The sequence below is a fragment of the Rhinolophus sinicus genome, linkage group LG09, assembly GCF_036562045.2.
Source record: "Rhinolophus sinicus isolate RSC01 linkage group LG09, ASM3656204v1, whole genome shotgun sequence".
NCBI lineage: Eukaryota > Metazoa > Chordata > Mammalia > Chiroptera > Rhinolophidae > Rhinolophus > Rhinolophus sinicus.
The window spans coordinates 101,172,075-101,187,059 of record NC_133758.1 but is presented as its reverse complement, the minus strand read 5'-3'; the positions used below and the strand labels follow the sequence as shown (position 1 = coordinate 101,187,059).

General features: G+C 39.1%; 1 protein-coding gene across 8 annotated transcripts in view; it reads left to right on the top strand.

Moving 5' to 3' along the window:
- The window catches only part of OSBPL3 (oxysterol binding protein like 3), a 159,627-nt gene that overhangs the window by 47,342 nt on the left and 97,300 nt on the right, over nucleotides 1–14,985 (top strand). For 3 of the 8 annotated variants that reach the window (XM_074340883.1, XM_074340882.1, XM_074340880.1), the window contains one exon: nucleotides 12,175–12,243. The exons of 3 other annotated variants lie outside the window; for them this stretch is intronic. The gene's annotated coding sequence lies outside the window, so the exon portion shown is untranslated. The remainder of the gene's footprint in view (nucleotides 1–12,174; nucleotides 12,244–14,985) is intronic. 2 more of the 8 variants (XM_074340879.1, XM_074340881.1) reach the window with 1 other exon arrangement.

Genomic DNA, 14,985 nt, shown 5'->3' with positions numbered 1-14,985 from the left:
GATATTTCCCTCCTTGAACATGTGTAATGAATGTCCTTTTTATCCTCCATGTTAACTTCGAGCCCTGAAACCCCCTCTCAGCTGGGCCCCAGGTTTGCAGGCAGCTGCCTGCCTGGCCTATTATTACTCTATGAATCACTGCTGGCCTTATTAAACTATTTTGGGCAGCAGCCTTTCCATTCTCCTCCCTTGAACCGTGAAGGCTGGAGATGCTACAGCAGCACAGGTCCAGTGTGGAATTTGAATGTGAAGGAAAGAAGGTTTACGAGTTTGTAACATAGCACTCAACGTCATAGAACAGTAGGGTGTTTGCTCACTGAGGCCACTTTGTGTCTTGAAATTTTTTCTTTTGTTTTAAAAACTGATCCCAGAAAGTTCATTCTTGAATGTCTAGCATTTAAAACGCTTGATTGTAAGGCAATTTGGTCTCTCCCCAACCCCACCACCGCCTCTTCCTTTTGCTTTGATTTTCTCTAGCAGATCCATGAACCTGGCTGGTTTGTGTTGGTGGTTTTCTCTTGCTCTCTGTTTTAACCTACCTCCAAGCCATAGGTGCACAGTGTGAACCATGACCAGGAAAGATAGCTCCGTACGTGAATAAGAAGGTGACCTCAGGTCAGGCGTCCATTCGAATCCCAGTGGTGGTGGGCAAATGACATGACCTCTTTACATTTAAAATAGGGAACATGTGCCCACTCTCACAGTGTGGTATAAGGGTTAAGACATGTAAGAACTAATTACTGGAAAAGCTGACCACTGGTTAGAACTAGCCAGTAGACAAAGGCCTTTGTTAAGGAGATATTATAGTTCATATAGTCTAAATGTTCCGTTTTAAAGATCAGGGACTGAGACCAAAAGAGGCTCTGCTTACCTGATGACACATAGCTGTACGTGGGAGAGTGAGGGTGGGAACCCAGTCCCTAACTCCTAGTTCTTCTTATGTGTTTCCATTATACCATGGAACTTCCCCATATGGCGCTGGCTCAGGCCACGTGTGAACTGTTCTCAGCCTTGTTGATGGAGACATTTCTTGTTCATTAGAAAATACTTTTTGCATATGCTGTTTCATACTTCTCTTCATTTCTTTACTCCTGCTGCTGTAACAAACTAAATTGCTATTAGCCACAAATGGAGTGGCTTAAAACAATACAAATGTATTTTCTTACAATTTTGGAGGTCAGAAGTCTAACGTCAAGGTGTCCGCAGGGCTCCGTTCCTTCTGGGGGTTCTTGTGGGCAAGCGCCTTCTTTGCTTTCTCCCAGTCTTAGACACTACCTGCATTCCTTGGCTCATGGTCCCACGCCATGTCTCCTTTTCCAGCATCACATCGCATCAGATTGCATTCTACTAACTATGATTTCCTCCCTCTCTTTTAAGGATCCTGTGATTACACTGACCCCACACGAGTAATCCTGGATAATTTCACCATCTTTAGGGCTTTAATTTAATCACATCTGCAAATTCTCTTTTTCCATCTAAGGTACCGTTCACTGGTTCCGGGGATTAGGATGTAGAAATATTTGGGGGCTATTATTCTACCTACCACAGATACCTGCCTTACAACCCAGAATGCCCAAATTATCCTTCTTTTTCACCTATAGTTCTGCATGTTTCCAATTAAAGCACATCTATCAGTCTGCTCACATGCATTTTTGCTAGCCATTCACTCTCTCTCTGTGCCACATAATGAATTCGGTTCTTTTTAGAATAAACCTATTCTAGAAATGCAAGGCACTGACACCACCTACTCAAATGACTGTTCGTGCTTCTCAGCTTACCCTGCTGTTGAGGCAATGGCTGGGAAATGGATGTCTGAGAGCATTCCCACAGCTCGCTTTCTCCCTCTCAACCTGTACTTCCTATGAGATTATTAAATAATTTGGGGGATAAAAAAATCATCTTTAAATTCTACCATGTATTTGGGGTTTGGATTAGGAGAAGTTTGCCTTCCTCTTTTTGGATATAGGTCATATTTGACTGATTGTCAGCAGAAATCTCACTGATGAATTTATGTCATCAGGGATCCTTCCTCTAAACCTAGGGCCCTTAAACCCTTAAAGACTCCATGCAAGGTTGTCAGGGAGCTGGACCTCTTGGGGCTGTGCAGTCATCTGCTCATTTTTCTGGAAAGATTGGACCATAACTTTCATTAGATTTTTAAAGAGCTTAGTGACCCGGGAAAGGTTAATGACCAACTGAGTTGATGGCAGGTAGGTTATTTTCCATTTCCGCAACAGGGGAAGGCCCTTAGAAGTACACTGCCTATATATTTTTTAATATCTGATGTGATCTTTTTTTAGCTGCAACTCAACTCCCTCAGTTCATATGAAAATAGACCTCCCACTGGAGCCCATGTCTTTTTCACTGTCAACAACAAAAGGTTTATTCTGTTTTTGCTGGCATATTCTGAGATATCTTTAGCATAAGGTACGGGAAACCTTTGTTAAGTGTGATCTGAATGTGGATAGGCAATATATAATTTGTTTGTTTAGACAGGAATTAAAGATAAAAAGTGTTGTTTTTTTTTTAGTTTCTCATATCCTCCTGAATACCAGTTGTTTTATTTGCACTTTTTTTCTTTCCATACACATTTCTTTGGAACTGAAAACTAATTTCCTTTAGTGTTTTGCCAGGCATTTCTCCCTCACCTTTGATTACGCTTTACCCTTTCACCTGACTCCTTAAGTTTCCTCATGAAGAATGTATGCTATTTTCCTGCCTTTATCATTCACTTTTCCTTCACCTTCACTTTACTCTTATCTTGCCTTATAGGAACCCAAAGGATGAGGACTGACTTTTGGAATTTGCTTAGTTTCCATACATTACTAGATAGAGGCTTAACAATAGTAAAGAAATATTGTCTATGGATAAGGCATAATAGCAAATGAAGTTCATTGCTGTGCTGATTGAGTCACTCTATACAATTTAAAACTTAGTGAGCAAAACATAAATGACCGAAGGTGTTTACTTATGCTTTTTGAATCATAAAAGTGTTTAAAAACAGGTACAATTTGGAATTAAGCCAGCTGACTATGAAAGAGAATTCATTGAGGTTCACTGATTTGGCAAACCAGCTTTGAAGCACCAAACAAAGGAGGGAGAATTTCATAGATGGAATCTCCTTTCTCGAAAAACTTTTTTTTTTTTTTTTTTTATAATGTGTGGTGTTTTGGAGAGGAGAGAATTATTCCTTTGGCATTAAATAGGATATATATGAATTTATTTGAAAACCATGGGACGTTATGCAAAAATAACTAGTGATTATGAAAGGAATATAATGTTTTTGGTAAAACTCATTTATGTTCATGTTTATTTAGAACAAGAATTTAAATCTCATTTGGCCTGACTTAACCATTTTGTAGATAGGGAAAATAACAGGTCAGGGTAGATAGTCTTTACAGCATTATGCAAATTTTTAGTGACAAAGTTGGTGATAAAACTCAAGATTCCAGACCCGAACCCTGTGATGTTTCATTGTTCCGTAGTGCCTGCATTCCACAGAAAGACCAACAGGTTGAATGTTGAAAGAAACAAGATTTCATACCTTGTAAATTAAACCACAATGAGGTATACCTACACCCTCCTGCAAGGCTAACATTTAAAAGACTGACAATACCAAGTATAGCCTAGGACATGGAACATCTGGAGCCAGGCATGGCTGGTGGGAGTTCAAATAAGGCACAACCACTGTGGAGAGCAGTGTGGCAGCTTCTAGCGTGAAACACACTTACCCTATGACCTAACAGTTCTGCTCTTACGCGTTTACCCAAGAGAAAGGCCTACATATGAATTTTATGGTGGCTTCATCATCATAACTACTAAAAGCTGGAAACAGCTCATGTGTTCAACTGGTGAACAGATAAATTGTGGTATATTTATATAATGGAATACTGCTACTCAGCAAGGAAAAGGAAGGGACTGCTGATACAACACTGTGGCTGGAACTCAAAAACATTGCATTGAGAAAAAGAAACAGACACAAAAAGAGCATGTTCTATGTGATCCCATTTATATAAAGTCCTAGAACAGACAAAACTAATCAATAGTGATAGAAACCAGAGGGGTGCATGTGGGAGTTGACTGCCGAAGGGCACAGGAAACCTTTCAGGTGAAGGAAGTTTTATATTTTGCTTCAGGTGGTGGTTACATCGGCATTTCCATTTGTCCAAACTCATCAAACTATACACTTATGAAAGGGTGCATTGTACTGTATATAAATTATACCTCAATAAAGTTGATTTAAAAAAATAAGAAATAAAATATTGAGAAGCTAAGGTGTTGAACAGCAAAGCACAGTTGGTATAAAACATAAAATGTTTTTACCATGTCACTGAATTTTCTCTAATCTCATTTTCTCTCTGAAAATTATGATCCTTCTGTTATCGTCCCCTCGCCACTTGTCTGAGAATACAAGACATAACGGCAGGCAAACGTACCATTGTGAAAAAGAACTGAACAATCCACCCATGCGCATTTCCACAAGCAAGCTTCTCCTGTGCTTGAGGATATTTTTTGCCAAGTTAAGCAGTAATCCTGGGAATCATTTAGAGCTTCCGTTATTAATTCTTCTTCAGTTACCAAAATTTTACCAGCATAACTACATATGCCAATAAAATGAAACCTGGAGAAATGCCAAGTGCTTTTCTGTTCTCTAGAAGGAAGTTTAGAGGATTTGTAGACTGAGTAGGTTGAATTTACAGCCATAGTCTCTGCTTAAAAAAATCTAAAAATAAAAAAGGTGCCATCACAGTTGGTATTCCGAGTCATATTTTAAACCCTGTAAGCCTGTATGTAGCTTAGCAAAATGCTATTCTGAAAACTCCGAATTGCACATACAGTATATCTTTGTCTTGCCAACTCCTCTGCCAGCTTCTTTCAGACATTTCTTTCTGCAGTGTCTAAGACTAGAATTGAAGTCATATGTGTCACCTTGAAATGAGTTCTAGACATAAGGTGAAAGTAGCGTTGCTTCTAACTGAGTTAAACATTGCTAAGAGCTTTCTCTTTATGTGCTGGAGGATTATTAAATAACTTTTAGAACCCAAAGCATATTATGGAGAAGCTAACTTAATAAAATTAGTGATTATATTCATTCAAGTTTTCTTTTGCTCAACTAAAACCAAATAATGCTGCCAGTATTCTTTGTTACAGTTTGGCTATATTACGTTCACATTGGGTGCATGTATTAGTTCATTCACTGAACATTTATTGAGTACCTATCATATGACAGGTAATTTGCTAGACAGCAGGATATAAAAATGAAAAAGAACAGTGTCCTCCAGAAGCTTACACAGTTCAACAAGGAGACAGGCATGCAAACAAATCTTTTTATTGTAATAAATACAGTTGCTAGAATAAGGTATGCACAAGGGCAGCCCGGTGTGTGCCAGCCTGGGAATGTTAAGTTCATCTGGTCCAATGTGGAGTTGAAGCCCAGTGTTTCCTTATTGATTTTCTGTCAGGATGATCTATCTATCCATCGATAAAGGGGGGTATTAAAGTCCCCAGTCTTACTGTATTATCTATTTCTGCTTTCAGGTCTCTTAATATTTGCTTTATATATTTAGGTGCCCGTATGTTGGGTGCATAATATTTATAAGTGTTATACCCTTTTGTTGGATTGGTCCCTTTATCATTATACAATGATCTTCTCTGTCACTTATTTTAGTCTTTGTCTTAAAATTTATTTTGTCGGGTATAAGTACAGCTACTCCAGCTTTCTTTCGGTTCCCATTTTTATGGAAAATCTCTCTCCATTCCTTCACTTTCAATCTGTGTGTTTCCTTACATCTGAAGTGAGTCTGTGTCTGAAATGAGTATAGATGGGTCTTGTTCTTTTTTTTAACCCATTCAGCTACTCTGTGTCTTTTGATTGGAGTAGTTGCTGATAGGCATGTACTTATGACCATTTTGTTCATTGTTCTTTGGCTGTTTTGTAATTCCTCTGTTCCTTTCTTCTTGCTTTCTTCCTTTGTGATTTTCTGTCGTGGTATGTTTAGATTCCTTTATCTTTTGTGTACCTGGGAATGTTAAGCAGGAATGGATAGAAAGCCTCGTTTGCGTTACAACCAGGAGATGGTAGCTACTCTACCAGGCTCACCATGGGGCCAGGAGTGGCTGCTGCGAAGGCTCAGAGACAGTTTGTGGGGAACTGCAAGTGGATTGGTGTTGCTGGAAGGTGAAATGTGAGGAGGGTAGTTATGGGAATTGAGAGACTTGAGGCTCCTTGTAAGGTGGTAGCCCTCAGTTCCGTGTATTTTAATCCTCTGGAAAGCTTCTGTGCATTTTAATCTTCTGAAAAGCTCTTTAAAAAAAAAATGTTCATACCTAGATCCCAAGACTGTTAAATTAGAATCTTCAGGAAGAGGACCTGAGCATGTATTTTTCTTTAAAATGTTCATGGATGATTCTGATTTGTAGCCAGATTATCTACGATTTGTAAGCAATGAGTATTCACTGAAGATATTTGAACAGGGGCATGACAAGACCTGACATGTTTAAACTGAAAACTGGAGAGTTTTTTTACGAACTGGTGTTCATCTTGAATATGTCGCTTCTGTAGCTGCAAATGGGTCACTATCATTTTCCTCCACTCAGAATACCTAGGGGATAATTGTTCTAGACATGAAGAAATACTCAGTTCCAGGTACTACTGCATCCTGTTATTGGAGCCTTCCAAGTAGCTGTGTCTGCCTTTTCATCACATCAGTGCAAAACTGAAAACTGATATGATTTCACTCTATAGCTATTTAAGGATCATTTTAATGTAACTGAATAAGCTTTTTATCTTTCTAACTCCAGGTGTGCCATTCGGTCTTAAAAGTAATCCATGGAAACCAAAACAGCTATTCTACTCAACCTATTCCACAGTAGAAATATGAGTAAAATAATAGCTGTAGAGTTGGACATGACAAACCAGCCAGTTCTCTGAAGTGTACAGGAGAAAGCCTGATGTAACACACAGCTAGTGGAACCCACCTCTGTTCCTGCTTTTCTCCTCTCTGTGTAACTCCCTGATGCTGCTTGCTACACACCATGACAGAGAAAGGCAGTGAAATGTTCCCATCTGCATAGGAGCTGCTCAATGCATATTTAGCCCTGAGATGCTAGAGAATGCTCTTGCAAGAAAGGATTTCTTCCTCAGGAATTTAACTTGGAAGGAAAGCCGTCCTTACAGAATTTGAGACATTTTATTATAGTACTTCTCACCTTAAGCAGAGAAGTGGCTGACTGGCCACTTGGAAGAAAGAAAGTGTTTATTATTAAAAGGGAGGCCTTGCCTGCAGAGATGTGGGAACAATTGGGTCTTGGAGTATTTGGGCTGGAATAGGGTTATTTCTGCTATTCTTGAAAAGATATCTGGCATAGAAATCTTGAAAAGATATAGGTGGGCATCCTTCCTAGTGTTCCAAGACCCAGATGACAAACAAGAAAGTCTGATAAGTATACTGACCTCACCGCCCTCTATCTCTCCACATGCTTCTGGGGTTCATGCTGAAAGGGGTAACTGAGGAGAGTTTGTTATAATATTATACCTACAGGTCAGTGGAAAGCCTGCCAGGCTCTTGGCTCCTGTGCTCATATATGTGGTACTTAAAACATGGAACTCTGTGGTCATACCATTTGATAATCTTTAAAACATTTTCTGAATGTTAATTATATGCATAGGTCCACTGTGCTCTTCAGTTATAAAGACCCAAAGACATATATAAAAATGAGACATTGCTATGCCTCCTCCCTTGTCCCCTTTGCATATACATATGTACGCATAAAAAAAGACATGAAAAAGAGGACACTAATAGCTACATATAGCTGATTTGTATTATCCTTAAAGAAGAGAAACACCCTGAGCCAGGACAAATCTGATTCTTGGGTGGACCCTTGAGGAGCGCAGTTATAGATCTAAGTAGCCCAGGACAGAGGGATCTTGTTGCACATGAACAACCTCTGACCGCCATCAGGTTGGGGAGACGCTTATGTAGCTGTGGGGCCGCTGACTAAGCGGGAGATCACTCACGTCCCCCAAACATTGACAAATGGAGTTGACTGCCTCAGAAAGTAATCAGATGCCTCTGTGTGGAGTATCCCCAGCAGTGAAACCTAGCCTGACGCTAGGTGGGCAGGCATTGAGGACATGTTTAGTAAATAAATGTCAGTGTGACCTTATTGGGAAGAAACTGGATTGGGTGACCACGGTTCTCCTGTCGGTAATTCTATGTAGGAATCCATACTGGGTGTCATAGGAAAGTCACAACTTGAGAAAAACAAGTACAAAAGTGTAAGGGGATGGACTCTTATGACTTTTTTCCTTCTCATTTTAAGTGATTAAATATATCATCTTGACTATGTTCTCATAAAAATGTTGAAAATACAGAAAATCAGTAAGAAAGAGAGGGCAAAATCCCTATTGATTAGCCCTCCGATATCTCTTTGGCTCTTTCCTGTGATCCTTATTTTCAAAATACATTTTTACATGAGTCTATGTACTTTTTATATTTATCATTTTTCTTTTAACCTGAACAATTTATGTGTTACATTCTTCATGAATATTTTTAGAGGCAATATTCATGGTACAAAATAATATGTTCTAGACATAACTTGCTTAACTTTTCCTCTACTATTGGGTATTAAAGTTGTGTTCACTTTCCCCCTATTACAAAGATTTGGTAAGAGGGGAACAATATTTTCTAACATTTTGATAACAACTACTAAATAAGTTTCCCATATATTTTTGCTAATTTATACGGGTATCAGCGATATGTATCAAAATTTGCCAGTGCTTCCTCTCATTGGGTATTGATATTTAAAATTCCTTTTCTAATGTTATACATGGAAAACAGTATCTGAAACTGGTATCTGAAACAGTATCTGAAACGTGCAGAGACAATTCAACACGTGTGCCTTGTGTTCTTTGGTGGCCCTCTTAAAGAAAGAACTGAGATTTGCGAAGACCCTCTCTTGAAAGATAATCTGTTGTTATTGATGGAAACTATCTTCTAGGCTTAGACTTGCTGTCCCTAAGGGTGAAGAAGAATTTCCTTAACTGGTCCCATTGCTGCTATAGCATGTGTGTAGGGAGGGGGCGCTACACCGCAGAGACACTTGATGGTCAGATTATATGTTTGCTTTTTCTTTTCTTTTCCCCTGCTCCTAAAACTGTCACTCAACCCTGGCTTTTCTTTTATTTTTTTCCTTCTGTATGGACCCTCAGATGAGTAGTTTACTTTGTCTTCACAATTAACCCTGTGGTTTTCCGTAAGGAGGTTGATCCATCACTTTTCCCCAAGGAGTTCCCCATCAGTGAGAGTGTGGCAGGTTCTGTGGGGGGCACACAGATCCTTGACCTGCAAACCTGAAGCCTGGCTGGGGGATTAGGCACAAAGAGCAGGGTTGGCAGCAAGGCCGTGAGTCAGAACCAGGTGGTCAGGCTAGAATGAGGTTAGATTGAGGATGAGGGGCTAAGGTGGCAGTTCAGTGTAAGTCAGAGGAGAGCTAGGCGAGGGGACAAGCAGAGGGTGGGGGCGGACGACCGAAGGTGGTTTGCGTCCTTACAACTCTCAATTGGAGTTTATTATTAATATAATGATGCAGCCCATAATACACTTTGTTTCTTTCATTGTTTAATGAGTAATACATATTTGTGAAACTGCGTTCTAAAGGCACCAAGGTATCCACTGAAAATGAAATTCCCTCCCACCCCGGTCACTCAGCCACACAGTTCCCTGGATGAGAATTAGTTTCCTGGTTGAGGAAATCAAGGTGCAAAGAGAGAAACTGCTCGAGGCCACCCTCTGGCAAGGGCAGTCCTGCCTTTCTAACACCAAGGTGTGTGCTGTGTCCAAGCTACCTCACTGCGCTCTGTGGGGACACTCAGCATTTATGGGTAGTTATTATTCATATTTTTTTAAGCATCAGTTTTCTATTTCTACATAAGTGATACCTCTTCTGAGGCCCGCCCATTCCCATTAGTCCCCATCGCAGTGTATGTGAGTTATTCTAGGGTTTTTGAAAAATGAATCACATCCACGATACTGAAGTGTTAAAGGTACAGACTCCACAAATGAATTTGGGGTGCCTGCTGTGTACTTCCTCCGTGCTGGGTGGAGGACATACTAATGGTGATAAAAAAATCACCTGTTTTCACTGAGGGACATTTAGAAGTTGCCGCAAGTCATGACTTTTCATTATCTTCTCTTTGAAATGTATTTTGTTTTAATCCAGCAGTTGGACTTTCTGTATGAATGTTGTACTTCAACAAAAAGTTTGTTTTGTTTTTTTTAAATCCCATAATGTGAAGTCATTTGTTACTTTCATTTCCAGATAAGCTAACGTTTACTGAAATTAGAACTTTGGGGGAGTAGCAAAAAGCCACAGATGCTCCCCGCCTTATATAGATTCCTTGTGAAGGATTTGTACGTATGAATGAGAGGAGGGTGGGATTCCCAGTGTGGGTCATGGCCTGTATTTGTCCACTGGTGTAGGGTTCCCGGGGAATGATGGGACCAGAGAGTGTGCACCCTATTTCCTGATGCTGTAGCTGGGGTGCTGCCACTCTGAGCTGCTTTCTGGAGTTGAACTTGGAAAGCAACGTCCCCCTATAAGAAGTGCCATCAGCTCTCTTGATTCAAGTGCATTGCTTAGATATCTCTGGGATCCCTAGGCTACATGACCACAAGCTAACATACTTCTATGAAAAGAATGTGCTTTGAGTTTCCAATAGCTGATTTATAATTACCTTTTGCAACATAACCTCTCAAAAGTTGAGATTATTTGTGCTTGCTCTATTTACCTTGCTCATTTGACTGCAAACAATGGAATTCAGGCTTTTCATTAGCTTGTATTGTTCTTTTGATGAGTGACTGTGTGAATATTGTGTACATATGTGTATCTATTTTAACCTATGTGGTGGTATTTCTAAGAATTAGAGTTGCCGTAACTTGGTTTTCAAATGTGGGCCAGAGTCTTTGCTAAATGTAAAGCAAGCATACAGATCAAAGATCAACCAGCTGTTTCAGAATGTAAAGGTCATTTTCACATCACATCCAGATTTGCCTTTTAGTCTTTCTGTAAGGGCTTTAATTACACTCCTGATTGCTTAGAAAAAGGCCCTCAGTGATCTAAGCTGGTATTGCCTACCAAGATAGAAGAAAGCTTTCAAGATCTTGGAGGACCTCATGTTTCATTTTTGGATGATTGTCAGTAACCTCTAAAATGAGGAATCTCTGTGATCTATTTGTGAGTTCTGGAATGACTAATGTGGCAGCCAGGGTTGACAAGTCTTGCTTTTTTGTATTGTTTCCACGTGTTGGAGTTGACTTTGACCTTTGACTTTTGCTGTTTCGTTCTTTTCTTTCCATGAGTTCACTAGAGCATATAGATTCAGAAGGCTTTGTGTGGACTGGGAGGAAATTATAAGCTCCCATGTCGATATTAGTTTACTCATTTGTTTTTAATGAAGTATGATATTTTAAAGCAATCATGGTGGAGTTCTCAAAACCTTCCTATTGGAGTTTCTCCATGTCATTCAGAGCATAGAATAGTTCTTGTTTGAATCTTAGGACTAGATCCCAGCATCACATATCCAATTCAGCAAAGTAGATATTCCCCTCAGGGCCAGTGGTTTTTGGGGGAGAAAATGGGTAACTGCATATCTGATTTTATTTTGTGGAAGGAAATGGGTAACTGCATATCTGATTTTACTTGATTCAAAGATTATTTTTAGGCAGGGAAGATTTTTTAATTGATATATAATTCACATACCACAAGCTTTACCCTTTTAAAGTGTATGTAAGTCAGTGATTTTTTTTTTTTTAGTACACTCAGAAAATTATGCAATCATCACCACTGTCTAATTCCAGTACATTTTCATCACACCCAAAAGAAATCCCATACTTCCCCATTCCCTCTACCTTCAGGCTCAGGCAAACACTAACCTAACTTCCTGTCTCTCTAGATTTGCTTATTATGGATATTTCACATAAATGGAATCATACAATATGAGGCCTTTGTTATTTCTCTTTCTTCACTTAGGATAATGTTTTCAATGTTCATTTATGTTTAGTATGACTCAATTTTTCCTTTTTATTGCTGAATAATATTCCATTGTATAGTATCTTAGTCAGTTCGGGCTGTTATGACTGGTTGGCTTAAACCACAAACATTTATTTCTTACAGTTCTGGAGGCTGAGAAGTCCAAGATCAAGGTGCTGGTGGAGCCATTGTCTGGTGAGAGCCCACTTCCAGGTTTGTAGATGGCCATCTTCTTGTGTCTTCACATGGCTATGAGCAGAGAGGAAGCAAGCTTTCTTTTTATAAGGGCACTAATCCCATTCATGAGAGCTCCACCCTCCTGACCTAATTACCTCCCAATGGCCCCCACCTCCAAATATCATCATCACACTGGAGAGTAGACTTCAACATATGAATTTTGGGATGACATATGGATATTCTACTTTGTGTTTATCTGTTCATCAGTTAATAGATATTTGGGTTTTTCCACTTTTTTACTATTTTGAGTTGGGCTACGATGAACATTCTTGTACAAGTTTTAGTGTGGACATATATTTTAAAGGCTCTTGGGTGTATACCAAGGAGTGGAATTGCTGCATCAGATGTTTCAGAACTATGTATGTTTCAGAACTATGTTTCAGAACTCTGTAACTATGTTTCAGAACTTAAAGGTCATTTTGCATTTGAATAATCCACTTTTCCCAGCACCATTTGCTGAAAGTACTATTTTTTTCCCTATCAAATTGTCTTGGCATCTATGTCCAAAATGAATTAGCCATAAATGTGAATTTAATTTCTACAGTCTCATTTCTATTCCATGTCTATCTTTATGCTGGTGCGCACTATCTTGATTCCTATACCTTTATGATAAGTCTTGAAATTGGGAAGTTAAGCGTCCTACAAATGTGTGAAGATAATTTTTTGATGGATGTTTATATCCACTCTTCTACCTCACAGTCTTTGAGATATCTTTTCTCTGCCATCATAAAGTCATATTTGGAATGTTACCTTGAACTGGCCATGAATTCAGTGTCATGTATGACCTCACGGTTCTGGTATAAAACATCTGGATTTGGAACCAGGCATATTACAAAAGTTTGACCACTAGCTCTGTCTGTCTCAATTTCTTAACTATAAAATGAAGCATAAAACCCAAATCAAAGGATAATTCTGAGAATTAAGAAAATGTAACATATATAAAAGCATCCAGCATGATGCCTGGGAAGTGTTAGATACAAAATAAATATCTGTTGCCTTTCCTTGCCCTTCTCGTGTATGCAAAAACATTCCTTGTACCTTGTAAGATGGTTCTGAGTTCTTCCGTAAGGTCAGCCATCTTCCATTTAGAAAGTTTTTCCCAAAGTCATCACATGGATTGGTATTACAGAATTTTCTAGTCTATTCTGTGGTTTTGTTTGTAGCACAGTGTTTCAGACTTTTCAATCACCAGTGTCTAGCATTGTGCCTGACCAGCAGTAAGTGACCAATAAACATTTGTTAAGTGAATACTTTATGGATTCCATTTACCCATGTTCTTGTTTGCTTGGTAAATATAGTGCAGACTTCTTAGAGATGTGTTTTTAGGTAAGTCTGCATAACCGTTGCACGAGTGTTTCATTGCTGAGATATTTCCCATAAGATTTTTTTGAGCAATTTGTCCAGTTAGCTTAGAGTGCCTTTCCCTGGAGTAGGTCTCCTCTCCTTCAGATGACATTGTACTTCCCATTCAGATGTTTCCTCTTGAGAGTAATTTCAGACTGAAATAGAAAAGATGGAGTCCCAGTAGTAAACTTTAGAAAGCAAGGGAGGCGAATAAGGAAGTGGGGTTTAGGGAAAGATATGTGATGAGAGACCAAGAAGAGGCTTAGGGAAGATTAGGTCAAACAGAAAAGCATGGTCCCAGTCCCTGAACATTGCAAATGGTTTTTATGTCATAGTCATGGATTCTCATGACTCTCTCCACCTCCCAAGTCTAGACATGAAACTATAAGCAGAAAGTATCCAAGTATTACTGGCTGTTGTAAGCCCGATTCGTAGCCAAGAAATGGTGCCTGTGCACGTTAAGCTATTACCTACATGACGAATAAACCAACCTTTAAAGGTAGGAGTTCAAATCATTTCATGGACTCATAGGATAATGGAGTTTTAAAGTTAGACCACATCATCAGGCTGAAGGAATATTGGTAAGTGTCACCTCAGGGCAGATAGGTTTGGAAATAAGTTCAACAAAAGTAACAGATCTGGCTTTGTTGTTTGCTTACTTTAACTGCAGGACCTCTCAGACCATTTATGTGTTAATATGTATTTAAGAGGGAATGTAGGAGCACACCGCAAGGTGACTGGTCTATGGGGACTTACTTTCTCCCCCACAGAGAGCCCTGTGAAACTGGTATTTAGCAGAGCACATTTTGAATAATTATGATCCAGGATAACACGTTTACTTTTCAGATGTGAAGTCTAATTTGTTAGTCTTTGTGTATTGCTGTTTCTAGGAAGGGTCATGTTTGCTGGTACATTACATGGAAGCTAACTGACTGTTATCTAAGAGAACTGTCAAAAAAGTGAGAGCTTAAATTAGGAGTTAAAAATCAAACTCCTGAAACACTGTGTGTGTGTGAGTGTGTGTGTGTGTGTGTGTGTGTATCTATATATCTATATATCTATATCTATATCTACATCTATATCTATATCTATATCTGTATCTATATATATATATATAACTTACAAAATACCCTACCTTCCAGGATCTAACTTTTTAAAAATGTGTTACTTGTATAGGTTGGTCTATGTGGTACCTAATAAGCCCTGATGTAATGAACTCATAAACTCATAAAATTTGATTTCTGCAACTCTTACTCCTTAAGATGGAGGACAGGAAGAGCAGGACAGGGACCCCTATAAAACAAGACCACTGACTTCTGCTATGCAATAAGCAAAACACAGACAGCTGACCTGTTATGGCTGGAATGCATTTTT